Genomic DNA, 21677 nt, shown 5'->3' with positions numbered 1-21677 from the left:
ACCCCCGCCTCCACACATTGCAGGCTCCAATGACGTCACTCATCTATGCCTGCACTGTGGAAGGATGTGGCTAGCCTGCACTGCGGAGGAGACTGCTGTATGGGATGTGTAGTAAGCATATTTTTTTTCAGTAATCCTGCCATCTTGGGATGGGGGGGGGGTTGGCAACTATCTACCTACCTTGTTACCTACCTACATAGCTAGCTACTTGGCCACCTACCTACACAGCTAGATACCTGGCCTCCTACATAGCTACCAACCTACCTACCTACCTGGCTACCAATCTACTTACATAGCTACTAGGGCTGGGCGGTATGAGCAAATATGTGTATCACTGTATTTTCTGAACTTACGGCGGTTCCACGGTATATAACAATATTTTCACCCCCCCAAATTATGTTACCCGCCAGCGCTGTTCTGCCCCCCCACCCCAATCATGTGACCCGCCCGTGGTGTTCGCCTCCCCCCCCCCAAATCATGTGACCCGCCAGCACTGTTCTGCTCCCCCCAATTAATGATCAGCCCAGCGGGGTACTACTCACATATGTCACCTTCAAGCACTGCCCTCCTCCTCTTTGTTGGGGGCTGCCGGCGATGGAACTCACTGTATGTCAGTGGTCTCCAACCTGCGGACCTCCAATTGTTACAAAACTACAGCTCCCAGCATGCCCGGATAGCCAATGGCTGCCAGGGCATGCTGGGAGTTGTAGTTTTGCAACAGCTGGAGATCCGCAGGTTGGAGACCACTGCTGTACGCTGTATACCTATGCCCGGGCTGCAAAAGATACAGAAAATAAACTTTAACTTACCTACTTTGGCCTTACGCTGTTCCTTGGGACTGGAACGTCGGACAGCCGTCAGCCTATCACCGGCCGCAGCGATGTCCCACCCGGCATCGCTGCAGCCGGTAATAGGCTGACGGCTGTCCGACTTTCCCGTCCCCATCGTGTGGCCGACGTAGGTTAGTTATAGTTTATTTTCTGTATCTTTTGCAGCCCGGGCATAGGTATACAGCCTACAGGTGGTCTCAAACCTGCGGACCTCCAGCTGTTGCAAAACTAAAACTCACAGCATGCCCGGACAGCTGTTGGCTGTCCGGGCATGCTGGGAGTTGTAGTTTTGCAACATCTGGGGGTCCGCAGGTTGGAGACCACTGGCGTACAATATAGAGTTCCAGCGCCAGTGGCCCCCAACAAAGAGGAGGAGGGCAGTGCTTGCGGGTGACATATGTGAGTAGTACCCCGCTGGGCTGTTCATTAATTGGGGGGGGGGGGGCAGAACAGTGCTGGCGGGTAACATAGGATTAGTTCCCCGATGTGGGGACAGCGCTGTGCTGGGCTGATAAGTCATTCCCAAGGGGGAGGGGCCCAACCAGTATTGCGGTATGGGAAAAAATCATATCGTGCAGCACAAAAAATTTGGTATCCGGTATGAACTGGTATACCGCCCAGCCCTAATAGCTACCCACCTAACTACCTACCTACTTAAGTACTTGACTACCTACCTACTTATCTACCTAGCTACTTGGTTCCTTACCTTCCTGGCTTGCTTATACCTACTTACCTACAAAGCTAGCTACCTACATAGGCGTGCGCACGGGGTGTGCCGGGTGTGCCCAGGCACACACTAATCCAGTGGCGTTGCGACCCGGGTGCGGCCCGCACCGGGTGACACCAACCTAATGGGGTGACACCAAGACGCTCCGCAGCACCCCCCATCTGTGCCCGACCGTCCTTCACCAGCCCAGACCCTCCCCCCGCTGTGCGGTGCGCCTGTCCGTAATGTGGGGGGAACTATACTGCACCTAATGTGGCGGGACTATATTGCACCTAATGTGGGGGAACTATACTGCACCTAATGTGGGGAGAACTATACTGCACCTAATGTGGGGGAAACCATATTGCACCTAATGTGGGGGACTATATTGCACCTAATGTGGGGGAAACCATATTGCACCTAATGTGGGGGAACTGTACTGCACCTAATGTGGGGAACTGTACTGCACCCAATGTGGGGGAACTATACTGCACCTAATGTGGGGGAACTATACTGCACCTAATGTGAGGGAACTATACTGCACCTAATGTGGGGAACTATACTGCACCTAATGTGGGGAACTATACTGCACCTAATGTGGGGGAACTATACTGCCAGCCTAATGTGGGGGAACTGTACTGCACTTAATGTGGGGGAACTATACTGCACCTAATGTGGAGGAATTATACTGCACCTAATGTGGGGGAACTATACTGCACCTAATGTGGGGGAACTATACTGCACCTAATGTGGGGGTACTATACTGCACCTAATGTGGGGGAACTAAACTGCACCTAATGTGGGGGAACTATACTGCACCTAATGTGGGGGAACTATACTGCACATAATGTGGGGAACTATACTACACCTAATGTGGGGGAACTGTACTGCACTTAATGTAGGGGAACTGTACTGCACATAATGTGGGGAACTATACTACACCTAATGTGGGGAAACTGTACTGCACTTAATGTAGGGGAACTGTACTGGTGCAGTACAGTTCCCTCACATTAGGTGCAGTACAGTTCCCTCACATTAGGTGCAGTACAGTTCCCCCACATTAGGTGCAGTACAGTTCCCCCACATTAGGTGCAGTACAGTTCCCCCTCATTAGATGCAGTACAGTTCTAATAGCTACCCACCTAACTACCTACCTACTTAAGTACTTGACTACCTACCTACTTATCTACCTAGCTACTTGGTTCCTTACCTTCCTGGCTTGCTTATACCTACTTACCTACAAAGCTAGCTACCTACATAGGCGTGCGCACGGGGTGTGCCGGGTGTGCCCAGGCACACCCTAATCCAGTGGCGTTGCGACCCGGGTGCGGCCCGCACCGGGTGACACCAACCTAATGGGGTGACACCAAGACGCTCCGCAGCACCCCCCATCTGTGCCCGACCGTCCTTCACCAGCCCAGACCCTCCCCCCGCTGTGCGGTGCGCCTGTCCGTCAGGCGCACCGCACAGCGCTGCCTCCTGCTCCTTTTTGTGCCCCGCTCCGCTCTGGCTCACTTTCAGTTGGTCCCGGATTTGTATTTCCGCGCTACTACCATCACATGACCATCAGGACGTCACGCTGTATTCAAGGACGCCGGCCCCAGACGTGACGGTACGCGGCTCGCAGGATTACCGCGCTGAGTGAGTGAATGTTATTTCAACCTGCCTACTGGATCTGGGGGGAGGGGGTTAATCTGGGGCACCATACTATCTTCCTACAGGGGGGTACTACCTTCTAACAGGGTGGGGGGATAGGGTTAATCTGGGGGGTACTGCATTCCTATTGGGGGGAGAGGGGGTTAAACTGGGGGGTACTACCATCCTACTGGGGGGGGGTTAATCTGGGGGTACTACCTGCCTGCTGAGGGGAGAGGGTTAATCTGGGGGTACTACCTGCCTGCTGGGGGGAGAGGGTTAATCTTGGGTACTAACGGCCTACCGGGGGGGGGGAGGGGGTTAATCTGGGGCCCCGAGTAGGCAGGTAGTACTCCCAGATTAACCCCCTCCCCCCAGTAGGATGGTAGTACCCCCAGATTAACCCCCCCCACCCCAGTAAGAAGGTAGTACCCTCAAATTAACCCCCTCTTCCTGCCAGTAGGAAGGTAGCACCCCCAGATGCTGGTGGCCTCCATGTCTATTTTGCTTTTGTAGGGAACTGTACTGCACCTAATGTGGGGGAACTATACTGCACCTAATGTGGGGGAACTATACTGCACCTAATGTGGGGGGAACTATACTGCACCTAATGTGGGGGGAACTATACTGCACCTAATGTGGGGGGAACTATATTGCACCTAATGTGGCGGGACTATATTGCACCTAATGTGGGGGAACTATACTGCACCTAATGTGGGGAGAACTATACTGCACCTAATGTGGGGGAAACCATATTGCACCTAATGTGGGGGACTATATTGCACCTAATGTGGGGGAAACCATATTGCACCTAATGTGGGGGAACTGTACTGCACCTAATGTGGGGAACTGTACTGCACCCAATGTGGGGGAACTATACTGCACCTAATGTGGGGGAACTATACTGCACCTAATGTGAGGGAACTATACTGCACCTAATGTGGGGAACTATACTGCACCTAATGTGGGGAACTATACTGCACCTAATGTGGGGGAACTATACTGCCAGCCTAATGTGGGGGAACTGTACTGCACTTAATGTGGGGGAACTATACTGCACCTAATGTGGGGGAATTATACTGCACCTAATGTGGGGGAACTATACTGCACCTAATGTGAGGGAACTATACTGCACCTAATGTGGGGAACTATACTGCACCTAATGTGGGGAACTATACTGCACCTAATGTGGGGGAACTATACTGCACCTAATGTAGGGGAACTGTACTGCACATAATGTGGGGAACTATACTACACCTAATGTGGGGGAACTGTACTGCACTTAATGTAGGGGAACTGTACTGGTGTGGTATATACCTACCTGCCTTCTATATGTGTGGGGGCCCTACAATTTTACCCACTTTTACTGAGCAGTACACCAAGGGGGGCATTATTATAATTTGGGGGCCTAGAAAGGAGGAGATTGTGTAGAGGCGATGAGGGCACTGGAAAAATGTAGAGTGTAAGATGTTTGTCCTGCTCATACTGAAGAGATGAACTTTTGGCTGGAAGAAGTAGTCATTGCAGTCTGAGCTGGATAGAGAAGAAAACAGGACGATGCTGATCAGAAAAGACTACAATTTTGAGTCACTTAATTTAACTGTATGGGAAGAGAAGGAGGGCGAGATGTCAACAGACATGTGTATCTGTGGGGGTGGGGAGGGGAGTGCTGATACAGTATATCACCAGGGGCACAAGAGGCACTACTTATGCCTCTGCTCAATGTAGCATGCCTCTGCTCAATTAACCCCTTAAGGACGCAGGGTTTTTCAGTTTTTGCACTTTCTTTTTTTCCTCCTTACCTTTTAAAAATCATAACCCTTTAAATTTTCCACCTAAAAATCCATATTATGGCTTATTTTTTTGCTTCACCAATCCTACTTTGCAGTGACATTAGTCATTTTACCCAAAAATTCACGGCGAAACGGGGAAAAAAATCATTGTGCGACAAAATTTAAGAAAAAAACACCATTTTGTAACTTTTGGGGCTTCCGTTTCTACGCAGTGTATATTTCTGTAAAAATGACACCTTATCATTATTCTGTAGGTCAATACGGTTAAAATGGTACCCTATTTATATAGGTTGGATATTGTCGTACTTCGGAAAAAAATCATAACTACATGCAGGAAAATTATATGTTTAAAAATGTCCACTTTTGACCCCTATAACTTTTTTATTTTTCCACGTACAGGGTGGTATGAGGACTCATTTTTTGCGCCGTGGTCGGAAGTTTTTATCGGTACCATTTTTGTTTTGATCAGACTTTTTGATCACTTTTTATAAAAAATTTTAATGGTATAAAAAGTGACCAAAAATACGCTTTTTTTTTACTTTGGATTTTTTTTACGTGTACGCCATTGACCGTGCGGTTTAATTAACAATATATTTTTATAGTTTACCACATATGTTTATTTTTATTTACACTGTTTTATTTTTTTTATGGGAAAAGTGGGGTGATTCAAACTTTTATTAGGGAAGGGGTTAAATGACCTTTATTAACCCTTTTTTATACTATTTTTTTTGCAGTGTTATAGCTCCCATAGGGACCTATAACACTGCACACACTGGTCTCTCATGCTGATCACTGGCGTGTATTAACACGCCTGTTATCAGTGTTATCGGCGCTTGACTGCTCCTGCCTGGATCTCAGGCACGGAGCAGTCATTCGTCGATAGGACACAGAGGAGGCAGGTAAGGGCCCTCCCGGTGTCCTGTAAGCTGTTCGGGACGCCGCGATTTCACCGCGGTGGTCCCGAACAGCCCGACTGAGCAGCCGGGTTACTTTCACATTCATTTCAGACGCGGCGGTCAGCTTTAATCGCCGCGTCTGAAGGGTTAATACAGGGCATCACCACGTTCGGTGATCTTCTGTATTAGCCGCGGGTCCCGGCCGTTGATAGCCACCGGGACCGACCCGATATGATGCGGGGACACCGCGTGACCCCGCGGCATATCGCGGGAGCCGGCGAAGGACGTACATATACGTCCTTCGTTGTTAAAGGGTTAAAGTATAACATGATTAATCCTAAACAGTTTAAACAAAAAAAAAGACCACAATTTCAGATTTTTGGACACATCATATATTAGAAAAATGTATAAAACAAGATAAATATGTATTTAAACCAAAAATTCAAATAAAAACTCTAGATTAATAGATGGACAATTCAAAAAGTTACAGGGGGCAGAATAGGGCAATTTAAAACATTTTGTAAAAAAAAGTCTAACCTTTTAACACCTAAGGACACAGACCATTTTGACCTTAAAGGCATATTCCACCCTTAAACATCTTATCCCTTATCTAAAGGACATGTACAGGACATAAATGTACATCATGGTGCGTTAAGTACCAATGAACCAGGTCATACATTTAAATGGGCACTGCCAGATACAAAAAGTTTTTTGATATGTTGTAAAGCATGCAAAACCAATAGGTTTTGCCATTGCTTTCATTAGAAAATTTTCAGTATTTCATACTGAAAAAGACAGTCAAACAACTGCCCCTCTGCCTGCTTGGACACATACTAGTCCTGCTGTGTCCATGCGTCATCACCTGCATCATGGACACACTTCCTTGATTGACAGCTGTGAGTGAAGGCTCACAGATGAAGGAAAAATCCTCCCACTGTCAGCTTGTGTCCCCCTACTGTCAGTCAGGACAAGCTGGGAGTTGTAGTTTTGCTAATGCTAGGGAAGATGTGAGCAGACAGCATACTGAGGCAGGGGGCGTAGACCTGCACAGTGAGGCCACACCCCCTCCCTTTGAGAAGAATTCAGACCAGTGAGCTAAATTAAAAATGTACACCAAGGTAGGAGGACAAAGGATTAACTGGGCACTGCCTAGTATTCCTGTGTGGCCAGTGTTCATGGATATTAAACTACGGGGTTTGTGCGGGGGTGCAGCAATGGCACCAAGGGCACCTGCAGAAACGCCCATTGGCGTGAAACGGCACCGTCGTGCTCCGGTGAACGTCCCTGCCTGCGATACATCCTGCTCTGCACCTTTCTCACTGGGATATTGTTCAGGACTACCACGTTTGTACGACTATGTACTCTGAATAAACAGAAGTCCAGGGAACTGGCTTTTTCTTCTCTTAACTAGCTGTTAAATTAAAAGTGTAATAAAATAAATAAAGGTGCTAGAAACATAAAAATTTGATGTACATGGTTAGGATTAGGTACTGAGTGGTGTATTAAAAAAATGTTTTTTGTTGGATCTGACGGGTACGCTTTAAGTTCATTGTCCTTTTAAAAGGTTAAAAAAAAGTATGATAGTACAAAAGCTATGTAAATAAGAATATTTTTGCTATCGTATTGACCTGCAGAGTAAAGATGACATGTCAGTTAATCTGGCAAAAAATTAGCCCTCTCATGGCTCTGTGGATGTAAAAATAAATTAACTTTCTTAAAGGGTGAGAAAATTGGTTACATTGCCATGTTCCTGAAAGGAGTTATCCAGGATTAGAAAAACATAACAGCTTCTTACTTTTAGAAACAGCGCCACCATTGTCCTCAGTTTGTATGTGGTATTGCAGCTCAGTTACATTGAAGTGAAAGTTAACATCAGTGTGACCCTGCTGTGCACCAAGCCTTCAGAAAAAGCATAACAGACAAACCGGACCATGGATTGGGGATAAGTAAGTATTATTATCATCAGTGTTACCTGCACTACCTGCCTGTACCAACAGGTTAGTACGGGTGACACTGATGGCAGATTCCCTTTAACCGCTTAGGGACCAAGGGTGTACAGGTACGCCCTGGCTCCTTGGTACTTAAGGACCATGGGCGTACCTGTACGGTGAGCGGCGGGGACCGGACCGGGATGCCTGCTGAAATCATTCTGAGACCATATCAATTCAGACCAGCGATCTGCGGCCATTCCGGGTCATATGGCTCTCCGGTGACCCAGAAAATAAGGGGGATCGGGCGTGTCTAAGACACCCAAATCCCCCTGAAGGGATAGGAGTGAGGTAAAAGGGGTGCCACCCCTCCTATCCCTGCTATTGGTCGGTCAGAAGCAACCAACCATTAGAAGATCGGGGGGTAGGGGTTAAAGTTCAGTTCCCCCATTCTGCCCACCCACAGTAGTCCGGGCAGAATGGGGGAACTGTCCTGTAAGGGTCAATTACCATCGGCGGCAGCACGTGGCAATGACGTGCGGCTGGCTCTCTGGTGCAGACTACGGAAGCCAGTAAGTTGCCTAGCAACATCTGGAGGGCTACAGTTTGGAAACCACTATACAGTGGTCTCTAAACTGTAGCCCTCCAGATGTTTCAATACTACAACTCCCAGCATGCCCAGACAACTGTATGCTGTTTGGGCATGCTGGGATTTGTAGTTTTGCAACAGCTGGAGGGCTACAGTTTGGAGATCACTGTGCAGTGGTTTCTAAACCGTGGCCCTTCAAAATTACAACTCCCAGCATGCACGAACAGCAAACAGCTGTCTCTCCATGCTGGGCGTTATAGTTGCCTACCTCCAGCAGTTGCATAACTACACCTCTTAACATGCCCTTCAGTGATCAGTACATGCTGGGAGTTGTAGTATTGCAACAGCTGGAGGCACACTGGTTGGAAAATACTAAGTTGGGTAACAGAACCTAACTGAAGGTTTTCCAACCAGTGTGCCTCCAGCTGTTGCAAAAGTACAACTCCCAGCATGCACGGTCTGTCAGTGCATGTTGGAAGTTGTAGTTTTGCAACAGCTGGAGGTTTGCCCCCCCCCCCCCATGTGAATGCACAGGGTACATTCACACGGGCAGGTTTACAGTGAGTTTCCTGCTTGAAGTTTGAGCTGCGGCAAATTTTTCGCCGCAGCGCAAACTCCTAGCGGGAATCTCAGCGTAAACCCCCGCCTGTGTGAATGTACCCTAAAAACACTACACTAAACATAATAAAGGGTAAAACACTACATATACACCCCTTTACACTGTCCCCCCCCCCAATAAAAATGAAAAACGTATCATATGGCAGTGTTTCCAAAATGGAGCCTCCAGCTGGTGCAAAACAAGAACTCCCAGCATTTCCGGACAGCCGCTGACTGTCCAGGCATGCTGTGAGTTTAGCAACAGCTGGAGGCACCCTGTTTGGGAATCACTGGCGTGGAATACCCCTGTGTCAACCCTTATGCAATCCTTAATTTAGTCCTCAAATGTGCATGGCGCTCTCTCACTTCAGAGCACTATCGTATTTCAAGGAAACAGTTTAGGGCCACATATGGGGACTTTCCGTACTCGGGAGCAATTGCACTACAAATTATGGGGGGCTTTTTCTCCTTTTACCCCTTATGAAAGGGAAAATTTGGGGTCTACACCAGCATGTTAATGTAAAAAAATAAAAATGTTTACACTTACATGATGGTGTTGCCCCATGCTTATTATCTTCACAAGAGGTAAAAGGAAAAAAAGACCCCCAAAATTTGTAACACAAATACCCCATATGTGGACGTAAAATGCTCTGCGGACGCGCAAGGCACAGGAGTGAGAGCGCACTATGTATATTTGAGGCCTAAATTGGTGATTTGCACAGGGGTGGCTGATTTTACAGCGGTTCTGACGCAAAAAATAAATACCCACATGTGACCCCATTTTGGAAACTACACCCCTCACGGAATGTGACAAGGGGGAGGGGGTATAGTGAGCCTTAACACCGACACGCCCTCTCCATTCATTTCTTTGGGAGGGGCCCATGAATGAAGGAGGCGTGGCATGACGTCGCATCCTCATCTCGGAAGCCTGGCGGTGTCTGAAACTGCAGACGGAGCTACACATAGAATGCGGGCTGCTGCAGGGAGATCGCGGGGGGTCCCAGCGGCGGGCCCCCCACAATCAGACATTCTATCCCCTATCCTTTTGATAGGGGATAGAATGTTTTTGCCCGGAATACCCCTTTAAAGTTGGATGGGAAAATTAATAAAACTAATTTTTTTTTACTAAAATGCTGGTGTTACTCTAAATTTTTCATTTTCCCAAGGGAAATTAGGAATAGTGGTGAGTGAGTGGTGGGGGACCCTGATCTGAAGAAGGGAGGGATCCCCCCGAAACGCGTAATCTTGTCCGCTTTTTTTTATTTTCTTTCAAATCTAATAAATTGTCCTGCTGAGGACTTTTCAATACCACTGGCTTTACCTCATCCTTCGCACAAGAGTCAGCAGCGCCAATCTTAAGGGTTTTTTCCTGCCTTGCTTCTACTATTTTCCTTATAAGAAGAGCTTTAAAGTTAGAAAAATGCTAAATTTTCAAAGTTTTCATGAAATTTTGGAATTGAATTGAAGAAATGATGCAAGTATCAACAAAACTTTATCACAATGTTAAAGTAGAATATGTCATGGAAAAACAATCTCGGAATCAAATTCATAAGTAAAAGCATCCCAGTGTTATTAATGCTTAAACAGTGGTCAGATGTGCAAAAAATGCTCTGGTCCTTAAGGTGAAAATGGGCTTTGTTCCTAAGGGGTTAAAGGGGTACTCCGGTAGAAAACTTTTTTTCTAAATGAACTGGTGCCAGAAAGTTAAACAGATTTGTAAATTACTTCTATTAAAAATCTTAATCCTTTCAGTATATATCAACAGCTATATGCTACAGAGGAAATTATTTTCTTTGTGAATTTCTTTTTTGTCTTGTCCACAATGCTCCCTGCTGACACCTCTGTCCATGTCAGGAACTATTCAGAGCAGTATAGGTTTGCTATGGGGATTTTCTCCTCCTCTGGACAGTTCCTGATACGGGCATCAGGTATCAGCAGAGAGCACTGTGTACAAGACAAAAAAGAAATTCAAAAAGAAAATAATTTCCTCTGTAGCATACAGCTGCTAATAAGTACTGGAAGGGTTAAGATTTTTTAAGAGAAGTAATTTACTAATTTGTTTAACTTTCTAGCACCAGTTGGTTTAAAAAAAATAAAAAAATTCCACCAGAGTATCCCTTTAAAGGCCTAGAATACAGAGAAAAGTGGTTAACATCACATTTTTTTTTTTTATAAATGTGCTGACTATCACTTGATTCCCTCTTCAAACTGATCCACAGAGAAGGATTACTATGAGAACATAATGTTCAGCCTCACCCAGTAGAACAGAAGATGCACACTGTTTCAGGTGTTACTGGTTTTGCCTTACCCAGTAGAACAGAAGATATTGAGTTTCAGGTGTTACTGGCTAAACAGCTATTTTCAGTATTGTCATATTGAAAAGACATAATTACAATGTTATGTATTTGCAAGACTCCATATTGTATGTATCTTATCCATATTTCATGTCTCTGGTGGTTCTTGCACCTGCTGACCCTCACACAATACTATTTCAAATAATAGGACATATTCACACGTGGAATTTCATGTGCATTCCAGTGCAAAATTTTCAAATTGCAACTCTTTGGGGGGTGATTTACTAAGAGTGGAGTATTATTTTCTTTGTGATTTTTTTTCCCGACAGGTATTTTTCATGGTATTTAACCCCTTCTCTCTTTGGCGATTTTTCATTTTTCATTTTTGTTTTTTCCTCCTCAACTCAAAAATCATAACCCTTTCAATTTTCCACCTAAAAATCCATATGTGGGCTTGTTGTTTGTGTCAAAAATGTTACTTTTGTAGTACCATTAATAATTTCACTACAAATTCTACCAGAAAAAAACAGAAAAAAAAGCCATTTTGTAATTTTAGCGGCTTCCGTTTCTACACTGTGCAGTTTTCTGTAAAATTTGCACCTTATATTTATCCTGTAGGTCCATACGGTCACAATGATACACAATTTATATAGGTTTGATTTTATTTTACTACTAAAAAAAGATTATAACTACATGCACCAAAATTAATACTGACATGTTTGTATTTGCCTGTGTTCACACACAGCAATTGGATTGCTTGTGTGTGAACAGTTTTATGTTCCCTGGCCAGGGAATAGTTAATAGCCCTGGGCTTGCTAGCCAATAGCTCCTAGAGTGTGTCTATTTAAAGTCAGCCCAGTTCAGCCTCTGGGCTGGTGATTGACTTCATTATATCCTGACTTGCTAAGATGCTGGACATGCTGCATGGAGCTCTTGGTGAAGCTCTCTTTATTTGAGCTTTTAATCTACTATCTCTGTCTTTAGCATGCACTTTGTATTTTCTGGTTTTAGCCAATTTTATGTGGCATGCTCTTAGTAGATTTTAAGCTGTGATTGTTTAGTGCGTGTAATGAAGCTGGATGTGGATCCTGTAACATGTGTGGCTGATGACTCGGATCGTATCAGGGAGCAGAGTCTAAGGTGCCACTGGTCTTCACCAGAGCCTGCCGCAGGGCAGGATGGGCTTGCTGCGGCAGGTGACACCCAGGTTGCTACTACCGACATGGCTCGACCACACAGGTAGCTGGGCAAGGCGAGGTACCAAAGGATATGGCAGTAGCGTTGTCAAACGTAGCAGAAGGTCAAGGCAGGCGGCAAAGGTGCGAAGTCAAATAACGTAGTGGTAAGGTATGGATACAAGGGTAAGGCAAACAGGCAATATGGAACGCTTAATCTCAGGCTAGGGGCACTGAAGATCCGGCAGGGAAGTGTGAGAGGTGCAGGGACTTATAATGTGGTGTCAGGTGCAAACACTAATTATGGGCGCACTGGCCCTTTAAATTTCAGAGCTCTGGCACGCACATGCTCTACAAGACAGGGACACGGGCGTGGAGACACAAAGGCAGCGGAGCGAGGTGAGTGACTGGCTGGGATTCACAAGCGGGTGCATCCCGCCATGCAAATCCCAGCCTCGCCGGCAGACAAAGACACGGGACACTGCTCTCATGGCCGGAGCTTGCAGCCGGAGCGCAGAGCATAACAGTACCCCCCATTTAGTCTCCCCCTCCTTCTGTGGTTCAGGAATTTCCTGAGAATGTCCTGGTCCAGGATGTTATCCTGCGGCTCCCAAGACCTCTCCTCCAGACCGAATCCTTCCCAATCTACAAGAAAAAAGCACTTTCGTCTGACAAATTTGGAGTCCAATATCTCCTTAACAACAAAAACATCTGAGGTGCCAGAGATGGGAGAAGGGGAGATGTTCTTTTGAGAAAAACGGTTGTAGATGACTGGTTTCAAGAAGGAAACATGGAAGAAAATCGGGATTCGGAGAAAGGAGGGCAGATGGAGGAAATAGGCCACAGGATTGTCTCTTCTTGACCCTATAAGGACCCAAATAGCGAGGACCTAGTTTATAACTGGGTTTTCTTGAACCGGATATATTTAGTTGATAACCAGACTTTGTCACCAGGAGAAAACTCAAGAGGAGGACGTCTTTTCTTGTCCACTTCGAATTTCATGAAAGAAGTAGCATATAGAAGAGAGCGACGTGTCTTCTGCTAGATGGAAGAAAAATTCTGCACTTGTTCATCAACAGCAGAAACTCCAGAGGAAGAAGATAACGGGTGAGCAGGACGAGGGTGAAGTCCATAGACCACATAGAAGGGTGAAAACCAGTGGAATTGGAATCTTTATGATTGTAGGAAAACTCTGCCCAGGTAAGCAGATCAACCCAGTCGTCTTGACGCGCAGAAATGGCTTAGATAGTCTCCCAAGATCCGATTGACCCTCTCAACCTGTCCATTAGATTGAGGGTGGTAAGCCGAGGAAAAATCCAACTTAACTTGAAGGCATGAGCAGAGGGCCCGCCAGAACTTAGAAACAAATTGGACACCACGGTCAGATACTATATGGGACGGAAGTCCGTGTATGCAAAAGATAAGCTGAAGAAAAAGCTTCGCAAGCTGTGGTGCAGGAGGAAGTCCAGGTCATGGTACAAATTGAGCCATTTTAGAAAATCTATCTACTACCACCCAGATGACTGTATTGCCACGGGAAGATGGAAGGTCGGTAATGAAGTCCATGGAAATATTGATACAGGGAAGCTCTGGAGCCATCAAGGGCTGAAGAAGTCCCGCTGGTTTGGAATGAGGGGTCTTGTCCCAAGCACAGACTGAGCAGGACCGGACAAAATCAACAACATCCTGTTTTAATGTAGGCCACCAGTATTGTCTGGAGATGAGCTGTAGGAATTTACGAATACCGGGATGGCCAGCCAGAAGAGAGGAATGTCCCCATTTCAAAACTCGGAGCTTCATGCGGGGAGATATGTAAGCCTTTGCGGGAGGCAGATGCTGAAGACTTGCAGGTGCTGCAGAGATGAGACCTTGAGGAGAAATAATATGCTGCAGAGGAGATTCATGGTCATACACATCAGAAGACCTGGAAAGGGCTTCTGCTCGTAAATTCTTTTCCGCTGGACGGAAGTGGATGTAGAAGTCGAATCTGGAGAAAAATAAAGACCACCGGGCCTGCCGTGGGTTGAGTCGATGGGCTGTCTGAAGATAGAGCAAGTTTTTGTGATCTGAATAAATAGTGACAGGATGTACAGAGCCTTCCAAGAGGTGACTCCATTCCTCTAACACCAACTAAATGGCCTTGCGATCTCCGATAATAAAGTTTTTTTTACACAGAGGAGAAGGTTTTAGAGAAAAATCCACAGGTTCAAGTTTTCCCCTTAGTAGACTTTTGCGTTAATACTGCACCTGCTCCAACTGAAAAAGCATCCACTTCCAAGTTAAATGGTTTGTTAGAATCGGGTCTAGATAGAACAGATAGAGCAGATGCGAAGGCGGACTTTAACTGTTTGAACGCTTCTTCAGCCTCCGGAGTCCAGACTTTTGGATTAGCAGTCTTCTTGGTGATTGCACTGATGGGGAGCTATGAGAGCCGAGCAGTGAGGAATGAATTGCCGATAGTAATTGGCAAAGCCGAGGAAGCGCTGAATCGATTTCAGACCAGTTGGTTGTGGCCAGTCCAGAACTGCGGATAACTTGTTGGGATCCATTTGATGACCTTGACTGGTAACAATATAGTCCAGAAAAGGGTGGCAGATCTTTTCAAAAGCACATTTCTCCAGTTTAGCATAGAGATGATTTTCTACGCTGTAACATTTGGCGGAGGTGAAAGCGATGAGACTGGACATTGGGTAAGTAAATGTGTATGTCATCCAAATAAACAACGACACAGGAGTACAGGAGGTCACGGAAAATATCATTGACAAATTTCTGGAAGACTGCTTGAGCATTACAGAGTCCGAATGGCATCACTAGATATTCGAAATGTTCGTCACGAGTATTAAACGCAGTCTTCCATTTGTCCCCCTGATGTATACAAATCAGGTTATAGGCCCCATGAAGGTTTAGTTTAGAGAAAATCTTGGCACCTCACGGACGATCAAATAACTCTGAGATTAAAGGAAGTGGGTAGCAGTTCTTTACTGTAATTTTATTCAAACTTCGGTGGTCAATGCATGGTCGCAATGACCCGTCTGTTTTTTCCACGAAGAAGTCGGCTCCAGCAGGGGAAGAGGACTTCCTGATAAATCCCTTCTGAAGGTTCTCCTTGATGTAATTAGACATGGACAGAGTTTCAGGAATAGACAAAGGGTAGATTCTGCCCCTGGGAGGTTTGGTGCCGGGTAGCAAGTCAATAGGACAATTGTAGGGACGATGCGGTGGTAACACTTCGGCTTGCTTTTCACTGAAGGCATCAGCATAGGCCTGAAGAAAGGAATGCAAACCTGGCATAGGACGAGATGATGGTTCCACTTTTGAGACACGTATGTGGATACAGTGGTTGTTGCAATGCGTACCCCAGCGAAGAACTTCTCCAGTTTTCCAATCCAGCTGCGGAGCATGGAGTTACAACCACTGTAGGCCAAGCAACAGAGGAGAAGTACAATGTGGGAGAACATAGAAGGACAAGTTCTCCCGATGTGAGACTCGGACCTGCGTAGACAATGGTTATGTGCGATATAGCACAGTACAGTCCAGTCTTTCACTGTTAAACATAGAGATGTACCGAGGCTTTAACAGGTGGGACACCGGCAGACGATGCCTATGTACCAGGGAAGCATCAATAAAATTTCCTGTGGAGCCAGAGTCCAAAAAGGCAAGAAATGTGATGATCTCTTTGGAGGGTAGGAAAAGCTGGACCGTCATATTTAAGCGTGGAGATGTGATATTCAGACCTGGGGAAGCCTCTCCCACAAACCCTAGGTGCGAGCGTTTCCTGTGACTGAGGACGCAGAGGACAATCGTTTAGGAAGTGATCTGCACTGGCGCAGTATAGGCACAGTTCGTTGGCGGGTTCTTTCCTGCGGGGTCAGGCAAGACCGATCCACCTACATAGCCTCCACTGCGGGAGGCAACCTAGAAGGTTGCAGTGGCTGCTGGAAGACAGGTGCTCTGAGAAACGGATATCAATCCGGGATGCCAACTGTATAAGCTCATTCAGATTTGTGTGACTGAAGCGCCACGATGGAAATGAGATCAGGCAGAGGAACCCCAGCAGGATCCATGGCCGGATCTTGTTGTAACGAGTATGTGGATCCTCTAACCTGTGTGGCTGATGGCTCGGACTGTATCAGGGAGCAGATTTTAAAGTGCCACTGGTCTTCCACAGAGCCTGCCGCAAGGCAGGATGGGATTGCTGCAGCAGGCGACACCTAGGTCCCTACCCCCGACACATTGTGACCACACAGGTAGCTTGGCAAGATGAGGTACCGAAGGATAAGGCAGTAGTGTAGTCAAACGTAGCAGAGGGTCAAGGCAGGCGGCAAAGGTGCAGAGTCTAATAACATAGCGGAAGGTCTGGAAACATGGGTAAGTCTAACAGGCTATAAGGGTCGCTTAATCTCAGGCTAGGGGCACTGAAGATCCGGCAGGGAATTGTGGGAGGTACAGGGACTTATAATGGGGTGTCAGGTGCAAACACTTATTATGGGCACACTGGGCCTTTAAATTTCAGAGCTCTGGCGCGCGCGCGCCCTAGGAGACGGGGACGCGTGCGCCGGAGCTGAGACACAGAGGCAGCTGAGCGAGGTGAGTGATGGTCTGGGATTCGCATGCGGACGCGTCCCACGATGCGAATCCCAGCCCCGCCGGCAGTCTGGGACATTGGGACACTGCGCTCACTGCCGAAGCTTGCGGCTGGAGCTCAGAGCATTCTAGGATTTGTATGTCCTTTTTGTTATGTGTCTGTTTCACTGAGTTTTCTCTTATATCCGTTTATATGAAGTTCTGTGTTTTATTTATGTTTTCCTACTGGGTCAGATCGCTTCTTTCACTTTGCACAGGCCTTGTTAAAAATGAAAGTAGCAAACTGATTGGTTGCTATGGGCAACTGGGCAACTTTTCCTTTGAACAGGTTTTGATAAATCTCCTCCTATATGTTTATTAGTTCTTGATCTCAGATCTTTGGAGTTCTGTGCATGACTATTGATCTATAGTGTCCTCTGTTCCCGACTGCTGATCTTAGGGTCCCCTCTGCTGCTCACTGATCTGTGTCCTCTGAACTTATCTGTTATGGAGTTCTATGTTCCTGTAATGTTTCTGGTTTGTGACCTGCTATTTATTAATATGTGTTTTTAGGCCTCTGCACTTTAGTTGTCGATCCACCGTTTAGGGTGGATGGGCAAGTAGGCAGGGAGAGATGGTTTTAGGGTCAATTTAGGGCTCACTCTCCCTGTCCCCTGGTTGGTCCTTGACAAATATGTTCAAAACTGTCCTCTTCTGACCCTTTTAACTTTTTTTTTTTTTTGTATAAGGGGCGGTATTAGGGCTCATTTTTTGCGCTGTGATCAGAAGTTATTATCGGTATCATTTTTATTTTGATCAGACTTTTTGATCACTTTTTATTCATTTTTTTATGGTATATATAGTGACCAAAAATACGCTATTTTGGAATTTGGAATTTTTTACGTGAATCTTTCCCATTCTAATGGCCAGGACCTGTGGATAATAGCGCGCAGCACTGATCGTGTCAAACTGAAAAAGTTTGAATCACCCCCCTTTTCCCTTAAAAAAAGTGTAAATAAGAATAAAAATAAACATATGTAGTATCGCCGCGTGCTGGAATGTCCGAATTATAAAACTATATCATTAATTAAACCGCATGGTCAATGGCGTACGCGCAAAAAAATTCCAAAGTCCAAAATAGTGTATTTTTGGTCACTTTTTATATCATGAAAAAATAAAAAGCGATCGATAAGTCCGATCAATACAAAAAGCAACTGCTAAAAACTTCAGATGGCGGCACAAAAAATTAGCCCTCATACCGCCCCATACGCAGAAAAATAAAAAAAATTATAGGGGTCAGAATATGACAATTTTAAACGTATATATTTTCCGGCATGTAGTTATGATTTTTTTCAGAAGTACCACAAAATCCAACCTATATAAGTAGGGTACCATTTTAATCGAATGGACCTACCGAATAAAGAGAAGGTGTAATTTCTACCGAAAAATGTACCGCGTAGAATCAGAAGCCCCCAAAAGTTACAAAATGGCATTTTTTTTTTCAATTTTGTCTCACAATGATTTTTTTTTCCGTTTCACTGTAGATTTTTGGGTAAAATGACTGATGACATTACAAAGTAGAATTGGTTGGGCAAAAAAATAAGCCATCATATGGATTTTTAGGTGCAATATTGAAAGAGTTATGATTTTTTAAAGGTAAGGAGGAAAAAATGAAAGTTCAAAAGCAGAAAAACTCCTGGTCCTTAAGGGGTTAAGGACCCAGCCAATTTTCAGTGTAGGACCAGGCCATTTTTTGCACATCTGGCCACTGTCACTTTAAGCATTAATAACTCTGGGATGCTTTTACCTTTCATTCTGATTCCGAGATTGTTTTTTCATGAATTATTCTACTTAATGTTATTGGTAACATTTTGTCAATACTTGCATAATTTCTTGGTGAAAAATTCAAAAATTTGACGAAAAAATAGAAAATGTTGCTTTTTTTTTTTTTTTTACTTTGAAGCTCTCTGCTTATAAGGAAAATGAATATTCCAAATAAATTATATATTGATTCACATTTACAAAATGTCTACTTTATGTTTGCATCATAAAGTTGACATGTTTTTACTTTTGGAAGACATCAGAGGGCTTCAAAATTATAGCAGCAATTTTCCAGTTTTTCACAAATTTTTAAAAATCGAAAATTTTCAGGGATCAGTTCAGTGAAAAGTATTTGAAGGGCCTTCATATTAGAAATACCCCATAAATGACCCCATTATAAAAACTGCACCCCTCAAAGTATTCAAAGTGACATTCAAAAGGTTTGTTAACCCTTTAAGTGTTTCACAGTATTAGCAGCAAATTGAAGGAGAAAATTCGAAATCTTCATTTTTTACACTGGCAATTTTTTTATTTTTACAAGGGGGTAAAAGGAGAGAAATCTTCCTAAAATGTGTAACCCAATTTCTCTCGAGTAAGGAAATACCTCATGTGTATGTCAAGTGCTCTGTGGGTGCATTAGATTGCTCAGAAGGGAAGGAGCAACAGTGGGATTTTGAAGAGTGAATTTTTCTGAAATGGTTTTTGGGGGGCATGTCACATTTAAGAAGCCCCTACAGTGCTAGAACAGCAAAAAAACAAAAACATATGGCATACTATTTTGGAAACTACACCCCTCAAGGAATGTAACAAGGGGTGCAGTGAGCCTTAACACCTCACAGATGTTTGACGACTTTTCGTTAAATTTGGATGTGTAAATGATTTTTATTTTTTTCATTAAAATGCTAGTTCCCTCCAAATGTTTTATTTTTACAAGGAGTAATAGGAGAAAATGCCCCCCAAAATTTGTAACCCCATCTCTTCTGAGTATGGAAATACCCCATGTGTGGATGTCAAGTGCTCTGCTGGTGCATTACAATGCTCCGAAGAGAAGAGAAGGAGTCACATTTGGCTTTTGCAAAGCGAACTTTGCTGAAATGGTTTTTGGGGGGCATGTCGCATTTAGGAAGCCCCTATGCTGACAGAACAGCAAAAAAAAAAAAAAAAATACATGGCATACTATTTTGGAAACTACATCCCTCAAGGAACGTAACAAGGAGTACAGTGAGCCCTAACACCTCACATTTTGTTTGACGACTTTTTGTTAATGGTTGGATGTGTAAATGAAAAAAAAAAATATTTTTCACTAAAATGCTGTTTTTTTTCCCAAATTTTACATTTTTACAAGGGTTAATAGGAGAAAATGCCCCCCAAAATGTGTAACCCCATTTCTTTTGAGTATGGAAATACCCCATATGTCAAGTGCTCTGATGGTGCACTACAATGCTCAAAAGAGGAGGAGCACCATGGAAGTCAGGGGCCATGTGCATTTACAAAGCCACCTGTGGTGCCAGAACAATGGACCCCCCCCACATGTGACCCCATTTTGGAAACTACACCCCTCACAGAATTGAATAAGGGGAGCAGTGAGTATTTACACCCCACTGGCATTTGACAGATCTTTGGAACAGTGGGCTGTGCAAATGAAAAATTATATTTTCATTTTCACGGACCACTGTACACAAAATCTGTCAGACACCTGTGGGGTGCAAATGCTCACTGTACCCATTATTACATTTCGTGAGGGGTGCAGTTTCCAAAATGGGGTCACATGTGGGGGGGGGGTCCATTGTTCTGGCACTATGGGGTCTTTTTAAACACACGTGGCCTTCAGTTCCGGACAAATTTTCTCTTCAAAAGCCCAATGGTGCTCCTTCTCTTCTGAGCATTTTAGTGCACCAGGAGAGCAGTTTACATCCACATATGGGTATGATCTTACTCAGAAGAAATGGGGTTACAAATTTTGGGGGCTTTTTCCTATTGTCCCTTGTGAAAATGAAAAATTTAGGGTAACACCAGCATTGTAGTGAATTTTATTTTTATTTTTCATTTTTCCATCCAAATTTGAAGAATTTTCATTAAACACCTGTGGGGTGTTAAGGCTCACTATACCCCTTGTTACATTCAGTGAGGGGTGTAGTTTCCAAAATTGGGTCACATGTGGGTATTTCTTATTTTGCGTTTATGTCAGAACCGCTGTAATATCAGCCACCCCTGTGCAAAGCACCAATTTAGGCCTCAGATGTACATAGTGCGCTCTCACTCCTGAGCTTTGTTGTGCGTCCGCAGAGCATTTTACACCCACATATGAGGTATTTCCGGATTCAAAAGAAATTAGGTTAAATATTTTGGAGGACTTTTTTTTCCTTTTACTGCTTGGAAAATAAAAAGTATGGGGCAACACTAGCATGTTAGTGTAATTTTTTGTCTCTTTTTTACACTAACAGGCTGGTGTAGCCCCCAACTTTCCCTTTCCATTAGGAGTAAAAGGAGAAAAAGCCCCCCAAAATTTGTAGTGCAATTTCTCCCAAATACAGAAATACCCCATATGTAGCCCTAAATTGTTTCCTTGAAATACCACGGGGCTCCGAAGTGAAAGAGCGCCATGCGCATTTGGGAACCAAATTAGGGATTGCATAGGGTTGGACAAAGGGATATTCTATGCCAGAGATTCCCAAACAGGGTGCCTCCAGCTGTTGCTAAACTCCCAGCATGCCTGGACAGTCAGTGGCTGTCCGGAAATGCTGGGAGTTGTTGTTTTGCAACAGCTGGAGGCTCCGTTTTGGAGTCACTGACATACAATAGTGATGAGCGGCATAGGCCATATTCGCATTTGCAATATTTAGCGAATAT

General features: G+C 44.9%; 1 protein-coding gene across 1 annotated transcript in view; it reads left to right on the top strand.

Moving 5' to 3' along the window:
* The window catches only part of LRRC20 (leucine rich repeat containing 20), a 787843-nt gene that overhangs the window by 27361 nt on the left and 738805 nt on the right, over positions 1-21677 (top strand). The window lies entirely within an intron of this gene.

The sequence above is a fragment of the Hyla sarda genome, chromosome 7 (genome assembly GCF_029499605.1).
Source record: "Hyla sarda isolate aHylSar1 chromosome 7, aHylSar1.hap1, whole genome shotgun sequence".
Taxonomy (NCBI): domain Eukaryota; kingdom Metazoa; phylum Chordata; class Amphibia; order Anura; family Hylidae; genus Hyla; species Hyla sarda.
The sequence above is the reverse complement of the archived record's forward strand: the minus strand, read 5'-3'. Positions and strand labels throughout refer to the sequence as shown.